This window comes from Aegilops tauschii, chromosome 3 (assembly GCF_002575655.3).
Source record: "Aegilops tauschii subsp. strangulata cultivar AL8/78 chromosome 3, Aet v6.0, whole genome shotgun sequence".
NCBI lineage: Eukaryota > Viridiplantae > Streptophyta > Magnoliopsida > Poales > Poaceae > Aegilops > Aegilops tauschii.
In genome coordinates, this window is record NC_053037.3 from 12,953,504 (window position 1) to 12,964,447 (window position 10,944).

Below are 10,944 nucleotides of genomic sequence, written 5' to 3' on the forward strand. Positions count from 1 at the left end.
GAGGTGCGGCGCTTTGCCCACTCCGCTCGCTCGATCCAGATCTGCCCCCCTCCTCCCCCCCTTCTCCAGTCCTTCGCGGCGGTGGTGATGGGAGACAGGCGTGCGGACAAGCGGCCGATGGAGGTCTCAGATCCGGAGGCGGAGCGGCGTAGGGAGCGGGAACTTCGTGACAAGGCGAAGCGTGTGATGCGCGAGCGCTCGGGTGGACGCGAGGCCAGAGAAGAGCGAGGCGGATCCCGCGACTAGGGCGGGCGCGAGGGGGATTGGGGTCCTCCTCCCCCGTGGTGGATCCAGCAGCAGGAGCGCAAGAAGAAAAAGAAGGTCCAGCAGCGGCGTCGAGAGCTTGAGAGGAAGCCCGAGCCATTCCCCAGCGGTGGTGGGGGCCACGGGGACCCAAAGGCCGTGAAGCCGAGGGCAGCTTCACTGGCGGTGGCACTGCCCTCTGCTCCCAAGGGTACGGCGGAGGAACCCATCCCAGTGGAAGTGGCGGCGGACGTGGAGTGCTTCAAGTGCGGGCGCCCCGGCCACTTCCAGTCCCAGTGCAAGTTCTTGCCCCTCTGTGTACTCTGCAAGGAAGAAGGGCATGCGTCTGCACTCTGCCCAACAAGGGGCCGGCAACTCCACCTCCAAATCATGGGTAGCGCCATTTCTGGGGAAGGCTTTTTCTGCCTAGAGTTCGAGGACGTGGACGAGGCCGAAGCACCCATAGATGCTCGCATCAAGAACGCGGCCATCTTATCTGCGGAGCCGGGGAAACTGAACCTACGGATTCTCAAGCAAGAATTGAAGCACATGGTGACAGGCGACTGGGACTGGCAGGTATCTCAAGTGGGGGATGATGATTTCGTGGTGGTCTTTCCTTCTGCAGACCTGTTACACATGGCGAAGTCTAGTGGCAAATTGTTTCTGTCCATCAATGACATCACTGCGCGGGTGCGCGACATGTTACACGAGGAGGTCCAACCCATGGTGATGCCGGAGACTTGGGTGCGTCTCCATGGCATCCCAAAGAAACATAGGCGTGAAGATCGCATCAGGGAAGGGTTCCGAATGCTGGGCAGGCCAATTGTGGTCGATGAACTTTCTCTGATCAGGTTGGGGCCTGTTCGGATGAAGCTTGCGTGCAAAGCCCCGGAGAAGCTCAATGGAGTTGTCGAGGTATGGTTCAACCATGAGGGATACCAAATCAAGGTGGAGCGCAAGACCCTGCCCAAAAGGGGTGGTGAGCGGGCCGTGCTGGGAGCGGGCCCTGCCAACCCCCCTGACAAGGTCGCGAATCCGGGCGCTCGGACGCTGGGCACCGAAAAGCACGGCAGGGCCGAACCAGGCAAGGAGTCGCAAGGGTGCGAGGGCGGCCCTCGTGGTGCGGAGTACCAGGATACCAAGATGACAGACAAGGGAGAGGACCAAGACGACAGCATTCAGGACACTTCCATTGACACGGAAACTTGGGACAAGCTGGGTGCGTTGTCGGCCGAGATTGGTGCCATGGGGGTGGCGACACAGGACACCGCGGTCAGCGGGCCCCCGCTAGCCAGGTCGCTGGAACTTACCTTCAACGAGTACGGGTCCAACCTTGGCTCATCCCAGGTGGCAGCGACTTTGACTGGCGCGGGTGGGGTTTCCTCTGCTGGCCCTCCTTCTCTGCCAACCTCTTCCTCACCAGTGGCTGTGGGGGCGGACTACGGTGGCGTGGTTAGCGAGCCAGCTGACAATACGCCTGCTCCGCGCCGGGGCTCCAACAGTGGGGGCAGGCAACCGAAGAAGACGGCGGGGAGGAAACCGGCGAACAAGCAGGCGATGGTGGTGGCGGAGGCGGAGAGCTCTGACCTTGGTGGTGAGTTGGGCGCAGCGCTGGGGACGACGGGGACTATCAACAAGGCCAGGCGCACCAAGGCGATCCCGGTGGTGCAGCGCGCCCCGAGCGTTCGGGCCAAGGCCAAGCTCGGCGACCTCTCCTTCTTGGAAAGCGCCAAACCTCGCACCGCTGACAAGAACATGGACGCCGCAGGTAACCCCTTGCCCTCTTTTCGCATTCTTAATGCCTTCTCGGATGAGCAACTAGTGAGCATTCTAGATGACTGCGGGGTGGAGACTCGTGGGGCGCAGTCCGAGATCGTTTCTCTTGTGCGCGCTAGGGAAGAGGCGCAGGCTGCGCTGGCGGCCGCTGCTGTGCGCTGTGCTAACAACAGCGAGTTAGCCATTGTGCCAGTAGAGGCTGTTGCTGAGAGAGTGCCCGACGAGGTGTCACTAGCTAGGGATGCTGGTGTCCTTCCTTCTAATGGCCGAGCGACGGCTAGGAAGAGAGTGGCGAAGGCGGTGACCTCTAGAGGTGTGCGCCTACGTAACAGGGTGATTTAGATGCGTTACATGTTCTGGAATATCCGTGGTTGTGGCCACGGTGGTCGACGCACGCAGCTCAGAGAATTCATTGTCAAAGAACATATAGACGTGGTTGCGTTACAAGAGACGATTAAATCTGATTTTCCCATCAGGGATTTGCTTGCTTTTGATCCTCTTCAACGTTTTGAGTGGCAGTGGGTTCCCTCTGTCGGTCACTCTGATGGCATTCTCTTGGGTTGTAATAAAGATGTCTGTGAGGTTTTGCATTGGGATGTTGGTGTGTTCCTTTTATCTGCTACTATTAAGCACCGTGTTTCTGGCCGGTCGTGGGTGGTCGTGTGTGTCTACGGGCCGGCTGACCACTCCAGATCGCCAGCGTTCCTACTAGAACTTACCACCCTGGTCGGGGCCAAAAGGGATATCAACCTCCCTGTGGTGGTAGGAGGAGACTTTAACTTAATTCGCTCGGGGGCGGATAAGAATAATGGCCGTATTGACTGGACAAGGGTGTCCTTATTCAATAATGCCATTGCGGCAGCAGCATTGCGGGAGGCCGCACGGACTGGTGCCAGATATACCTGGACTAACAAGCAAATGCAGCCGGTCCGTAGCGTGTTAGATAGGGTTTTTTTTACTCCGGAATGGGAGGTCTTGTTCCCCATGTGCTCCCTCGTGGCGGAGACGCGCATCGGATCAGACCACGTCCCGCTAATTTTCTCCTCAGGGGAGGAGCTCATTCGCCGTAGCCCTCGGTTTTACTTCGAAACGGCGTGGTTTGAAGCAGAGGGATTTGCCCAGATGGTGGTCGAGCGCTGGGGCGTGATTTGTGCTCATCTGGGACCTCAACGCGGTCCAGCAGAGGGCTGGGTCGCGGCTGCTAGCAAGCTGCGCGCCTACCTGCGCGGGTGGGGCGCTAATCATGGTAGCGAGTCCAAGAAAGAGCGCGCGCGCATAGTTGAGGCGATCTCGCTGTTAGATTTGGAGGCTGATCGCCGACCTTTCTCGGAGGCCGAGTGGGTGCATAGGTACGCTTTAGAGGATCAAGTGACAGCGATTTTACGCGCGGAAGAGGAATATTGGCGACGCAGGGGCGGAGTCAAATGGGTCACGAAAGGAGACGCAAACACTGGATATTTCCACTCCTACGCGAACGGGCGGAAAAGGAAATGCACCATCCTGCGTCTCCAAATAGAACAGGGTGTTCTGTTGGCGCAGGACCAAATCGTGGCCCATATCTACGAGTTTTTCATAGGCCTTTTGGGGACGGTCGCTGAAAAACCATTACGCCTTCGCGGTGATTTGTGGGATACCGCGGAGCGGGTCTCGCAGGAAGAGAACGATAGGTTAGCCCTTACATTCATTCATGAGGAAATAGACCAGGCCTTACACGGCATGAAAACGAGCACGGCGCCTGGGCCGGACGGTTGGCCGGTGGAGTTCTTTAAGACATTTTGGCCCTGCCTTAAGCACTTGTTTTACGATATTGTCAATGGCTTCGCCTTAGGCACGGTGGATCTCTCCCGGCTGAACTATGGAGCCATTTGCCTTATTCCTAAGGTCAAAGGGGCGGACAATATCAAACTTTTTAGACCCATTACCTTGATCAACGTCCCGTTCAAAATTTGTGCGAAAGTGTATGCATCGCGCTTGGCTCCGGTCGCTCAACGAGTGATTAGCTCTAGTCAAACGGGTTTCCTCAAACACCGTAACATTCTCGAGGGACCAATTGCGTTACAAGAGATCGTTCACGAGTTGAAAAGGACCAAGGCACAGGGAGTGCTTCTCAAATTAGATTTCGAGAAAGCGTACGATCGCGTGAACTGGGAGTTCGTGCGAGAAGTCCTCCTCAAAAAGGGGTTTGAGGCAGGATTCGTACATCGTATCATGCACCTCGTGTGTAGTGGGCACACGGCGGTCAATATCAACGGCACAATGGGCAAGTTCTTTCGTAACAAGCGTGGTCTCCGCCAGGGAGACCCAAGTTCCCCGCTTATCTTCAACTTTGTTGCGGATGCCTTGGCGGCCATGATTAATAAAGCAAGGGCAGCGGGCCACATCAAAGGGCTCGTTGCGCATCTGATTCCGGGTGGGGTCACGCATTTGCAATACGCTGACGATACGATGCTCTTACTCGAACCCGATGACCACAGCTTAGCAACTACCAAGCTACTCTTGCTTGCGTTCGAGATCTTATCAGGGCTTAAGATCAACTTTCTGAAAAGCGAAGTGATCACCATTGGGATGGATGATCTAGCTAGCTCGCGGGTTGCGAATCTCCTTAATTGCAAGCTAGGGAGCTTTCCAATTAAATACTTGGGCCTCCCGATTTCGACCAAGAAACCTACCATAGCGGAATGGGAACCGCTTTATGGGAAGGTCGCTAACCGAGTGAACCCTTGGAGGGGTAGGTTTATGTCCTCGGCGGCGAGGCTAATCCTAACCAACTCGAGCTTATCTTCCCTCCCTATTTTCACTATGGGGATGTTCCTACTAGCGGATGGGGTTCACACAAGACTCGATACCCCTCGCTCCCGGTTCTTTTGGGAAGGAGCCGGGACCAAGCGCAAGTATCACTTAGTAAAATGGGCAGCAGCGTGTAGGCCAAAAAAATTTGGCGGCCTAGGTATCACGAATTCTAAACTCATGAACGTGGCGTTGCTAACTAAGTGGTGGTGGCGTCTTGCCCAAAACGAGTCGGGGCTCTGGGCAGACATCCTTCGAGCCAAATATTTCCCGGAGGGGAATCTGTTCAAGGCTAAAACCAACGGTTCGGCCTTTTGGGACGGGATCCAAGCGGTACGACCGGCGTTTTCAGTTGGTGCACAGTTCCGGGTAAACAACGGCAAGTCCACACGGTTCTGGCTCGACCACTGGTGGGGTCAGGAGCCGTTATGGCAATCCCATCCGGAATTGTACCAACTGGCAACGGACACTAACATTTTCGTGGCCGATGCTTTACGCGTCCACCCTCCAGCCATTTCGTTCATCAGGAATCTAGAGCCCAGGGAGGCTGCAAGCTGGGACGCTTTGACGGTCGACTTGGGTGGTTTGAACCGTAGCACTGGGGCGGACACGATATCGTGGAAGTTGACCGCTTCTAAGCGATTTTCGGTCAAGTCCTTATATGACATGCTATCTTCGGGACCTACATTACATATAGCTAGGGGGCTATGGAAGGCTGCCATTCCTCTCAAAATCAAGATCTTCTTTTGGCAAATGTTTCGCAACCGCTTACCTACGTCGGACAACGTTGCCAAACGAATTGGGCCAGCGGACGGCACATGCACCACCTGCGGTTTAGGGGAAAACGCGAACCACGTCTTCTTTCGTTGTGTGCTTGCTAGATTTGCGTGGAGTGCAGTGAGAGACGCATTCAATCAAAATTGGAACCCTCAGTCTAGCCACGAATTGCTGTCTATCTTAACGGCGCAAAGAGGGGCCAATGCTAGGATAGTTTGGAGATGCGTTGGGGCGCTTCTTTGGTCCCTCTGGACGGTTCGTAACAAAATTACGATGGAACACAAATTCCCGACCCACCCCGCTGATATTATCCTCAAATGCCATATTTTCCTTCAGGTCTGGGCTCCACTGGGGAAGAAGCATGACATCGAGCGCATGAACGAGGCCATGGAGCTGATCAAGACATCCATGATGAAGGCGCGGCACGGGACGATGGCTGCCTCATGATCCTCCTCGTGCTGCTAGCTCTGGCCTTGATACTCCGCTTTTGTGTTTCCGAGCTTGTGGTTGTGTGCTACTTAGTTTTATCTTGAGCCATGTGCTCGTTGGACTTGTTATTCTTGTTTTGTAAGACTGTTTGTGTGGATTCTGCCTGGTGGTTTTATTAAGTTAAAGCCGGACGCTTCTAGCGTCTATGTTCCAAAAAAAAGACAGGCAAGAACGAGCCCGACCAAAACAGGGGCACAAATGAGGAGGAGTTGGTCAATTTCGCACGCATGTTGTCAGAGGAGCGCAAAGCCAGGCTTTGACAGAATGGTGGTGTTGAATTCTAGAGACTTGGGGCATTCCTTACTATTCAAATTTGATGAGACCGACAAGCACTATATATTATTTGTATATATAGATATTCACTACTCCGTTCGATAGTCGTTTATATTTTTTGATTTGTGTAGATATTCATTCGTTTGTCCAATATTCGTTATATAAACTACTGCTTATAGACATGGATTTGCTCATTTGTGAACAAGGTTGAGCTCTGGAAAGGTAAAAACATGGGAGACGCCGAAGAGGGCCACAACCCTCTTGTCTTGGGTCGAAAGATGGCGTACTGTCGAACATGGGAGACGCTCACCGAGAGCTAGAGATAGACTATCCCAAGGTCCAGATAAAACACAGGTCATGGCCTGCTTGACGAAGATAGCATACCAGGAAGACGAAACCTACCCGAGCCTGGAACGTTTAAAGGAAGCAGGAAAGTCACCGAGAGCAGTAGCAGAGATGCGGACAACAGGGCACTGAGACACCACACCGACATTGCACCAGCCGTTGGCCAAACCCCACCTTCAGCAACCCACACCTGAATCCAAAGTTCCCCAGGCAACGCCTCCACGGAGGGAACAACACACACGACACCACCACTTCCCAATCTAGGCCAAATTTTGGGTTTTCACTTGGGAGAGGAAGCAGAGGCCGCCTCCAAGAATGAAATGCCGGCCAAGGTTGAAGTCGCTGACGGGCCAAACCAGCCGGCTAGGGGTTTCCCCGGCCCCGATCTACACCACCAACCCGAAACTCCACGGGATTCACATTCAGCAACAAGCCGTAGGAAAATAAACGCAGAGGGGCGGAGGGGGCGACAAACCTCCCGATTTGGCAAGGAAGGAGGCCTCCACGCTGCAGCCGCCAGGAACCGATGCCCCACCACCCCCGCGGTTGAGGATGCTAGCCCAAGCACCCCGTTAACACAGTCCAAGGCAAGAACGGTGATGCCGCACCGGCAGGGGCTGCCACCCCATGGATCCAGATCCACCACGGCCGGAGCGACGAGGGACTCGCTGCTAGTGTCACCCACGACCGGTTGGGCTTTCCCGGCGACATCCTTGGGTGTCAGCGAGGAGGGGTGGAGGGTGGCGACGCTCGGGAACGCTAGCAACCGCTCGAGGGGCTTGGAGGGGAGGACAGAATTGGTTGTAGACTCCCAACATATCATATCCACAAGCAGTCATGCCATTAATCTCTCCAAACATCGCCGGAAATTCATGAAATGAATCCCCAAAAAGCGATCACCCGCAACAAGTCTAGGACTCGAATCCGCGTCGACACATTCCACCACATGGAACCTTCCCAATTGAATCATGCTCAGTTTGCTTAATAAGACTTAACTTGGAATTGTTACCCACTCCACTTGGTTCATGGATTCTAACATTCACACAACAAGAAAGCAAGAACAATGTGTCGAATTCATCTCCTCAAGAGGAAGACATTATACATGTCCACACTGGGAGGCCTTAGATACATCTCATTTAAAGAGAACAGATCGAACTGATAGGAACTTAGCCGAGACATTGCTAAATCTCATCAGATGACAATTAACAAATCAGTTTAAAAAAAGTACATGAATTTAAATAAAATAAATGAAGAAGAACAAGAAAAAGGGTGAAAAGAAAAAGGAAATGAAAAAATATAAAGAATAAATAAAACAATCATGAGTTCCAAAAAAGTTCATGCATTTAAAACAAATAAATAAAAAATAAAAAGGAGATGAAAAACGGAAACCGCAGCTCAACAAAAGAGAGAGGGGGCAGCTAGTCTCTATACAAAACTGAACGGCACCCACACGGAAGTAAGAAGCTCCAGCCTGCACAAAATCAAAACCAATGCAGCCCGACAACGAACATGAACCGCGAAATGGCCCCAAGCGTGCGCCGACATATAGCCGGCCAACAACAGATAGAAGCCGTGAAATGGGTCGACAAACAACGGACGCAAGCCGTGAAATGGGCCGACAACACGACAACGCGGCGTGGATTGAAGCAATGCATGAAAAATTCGGCACCAAAAATTGTATGATTTGAAAACTTAGATGAGATATGGCTAGCAAATCTGTTAACAAGATGAAGTCACAACACATGTGAAACAGAGGCCCATATACTCACACCAGCGCAAACACATGTCACAATGAGAAAATGGCCAACAGCGCGATGCGAAAAACCAGCCCCGACAACGAAGACACAAGCATGACACGATGCATAGTGCACATGAACAAAACAGGTTAGCACGAAACTTACATATTTGATCGTGTGTTGAACAACTTAGATGTTACATAGCTAAAAATCATCTAGATGAGAATTAACAAATTCAAAATTTAAAATGAAAACAGAGAATATAAACGTACAAAAAGCATGAATTTTTAAACAAATAAAAACAAAAAGAAAAAAGGAAAAAGAAAAATATAGCAAATAAATTGATTTTTTTTTTAAAAATTAACAAAATAGCAAAGGGAAAAACAAAAGGCCGGTCGGAGCTTCTAGCCTAAAACCGAGATATAAGAGGTCACGAATATACATCCTATTAAAGGCTGACTCTTCAGTTCTTCCGCCTTTTCCCACTTAAACTTCATTGTGACACGGGATAAACAAATCTGCACGAATCAAAGGGCTTGCACGAATTTTTGAAAACTAGATCATGTGACCCACAACTTTGATGAGATGACCCGGAACACGGAGCTATGTGATACTTGTCTCAAGCCCGCTCATGAATCGGGAGAGTGCCCGGTGTTGCTGCACCCGTTACCGACGGTGACCATGTATGTGTTGGGGAACGTAGTATTTCAAAAATTTCCTACGATCACGCAAGATCTATCTAGGAGAAGCATAGCAACGCGCAGGGACAGTGTGTCCACGTACCCTCGTAGACCAAAAGCGGAAGCGTTTAGTAACGCGGTTGATGTAGTCGAACGTCTTCGCGATCCAACCGATCAAGTACCGAACACACGACACCTCCGCGATCTGCACACGTTCAGCTCGGTGACGTCCCTCATACTCTTGATCCAGCTGAGGCCGAGGGAGAGTTCCGTCAGCACGACGGTGTGGTGACGGTGATGATGAAGTTACCGACACAGGGCTTCGCCTAAGGACTACGACAATATGACCGAGGTGGAAAACTGTGGAGGGGGCACCACACACGGCTAAAGATCAACTTCTGTGTCTTTGGGATGCCCCCTTGCCCACTGATGTCTACTACGCAACCTTCTTCTTGTAGACGTTGTTGGGCCTCCAAGTGCAGAGTTTGTAGGACAGTAGCAAATTTCCCTCAAGTGGATGACCTAAGGTTTATCAATCCGTGGGAGACGTAGGTTGAAGATGGTCTCTTTCAAACAACCCTGCAACCAAATAACAACGAGTCTCTTGTGTCCCCAACACACCCAATACAATGGTAAGTTGTATAGGTGCACTAGTTCGGCGAAGAGATGGTGATACAAGTGCAATATGGATGGTAGATATAGGTTTTTGTAATCTGAAAGTATAAAAACAGCAAGGTAACAAGTAATAAAAGTGAGCGAAAACGGTATTGCAATGCTAGGAAACAAGGCCTAGGGTTCATACTTTCACTAGTGCAAGTTCTCTCAACAATAATAACATAATTTGATCATATAACTATCCCTCAACATGCAACAAAGAGTCACTCCAAAGTCAATAATAGCGGGGAACAAACGAAGAGATTATGGTAGGGTACGAAACCACCTTAAAGTTATCCTTTCTGATCGATCTATTCAATAGTCCGTAGTAAAATAACACGAAGCTATTCTTTCCGTTCGATCTATCATAGAGTTCGTACTAGAATAACACCTTAAGACACAAATCCACCAAAACCCTAATATCACCTAGATACTCCAATGTCACCTCAAGTATCCGTGGGTATGATTATACGATATGCATCCCACAATCTCAGATTCATCTATTCAACCAACACAAAGAACTTCAAAGAGTGCCCCAAAGTTTCTACCGGAGAGTCAAGACGAAAACGTGTGCCAACCCCTATGCATAAGTTCACAAGGTCACTAAACCCGCAAGTTGATCACCCAAACATACATCAAGTATATCACATGAATATCCCATTGTCACCATAGATAAACACATGCAAGACATACATCAAGTGTTCTCAAATCCATAAAGACTCAATCCGATAAGATAACTTCGAAGGGAAAACTCAATCCATTACAAGAGAGTAGAGGGGGAGAAACATCATAAGATCCAACTATAATAGCAAAGCTCGCGATACATCAAGATCGTGCCAAATCAAGTACACGAGAGAGAGAGATCAAACACATAGCTACTGGTACATACCCTCAGCCGCGAGGGTGAACTACTCCCTCCTCGTCATGGAGAGCGCTGGGGTGATGAAGATGGCCACCGGAGAGGGATTCCCCCCCTCCGGCAGGGTGCCGGAATGGGTCTAGATTGGTTTCCGGTGGCTACAGAGGCTTGTGGCGATGGAACTCCCGATCTAGGTTATGTTCTGGAAGTTTGGGTATATATAAGAGGTGTTGGCGTCGGGAACAAGTCACAGGGGTCTCCGTGGCGGCCACGAGGTAGGGGGCGCGCCCCCCACCCTCGTCGGTGCCTCGGGATTCTTCTGGGC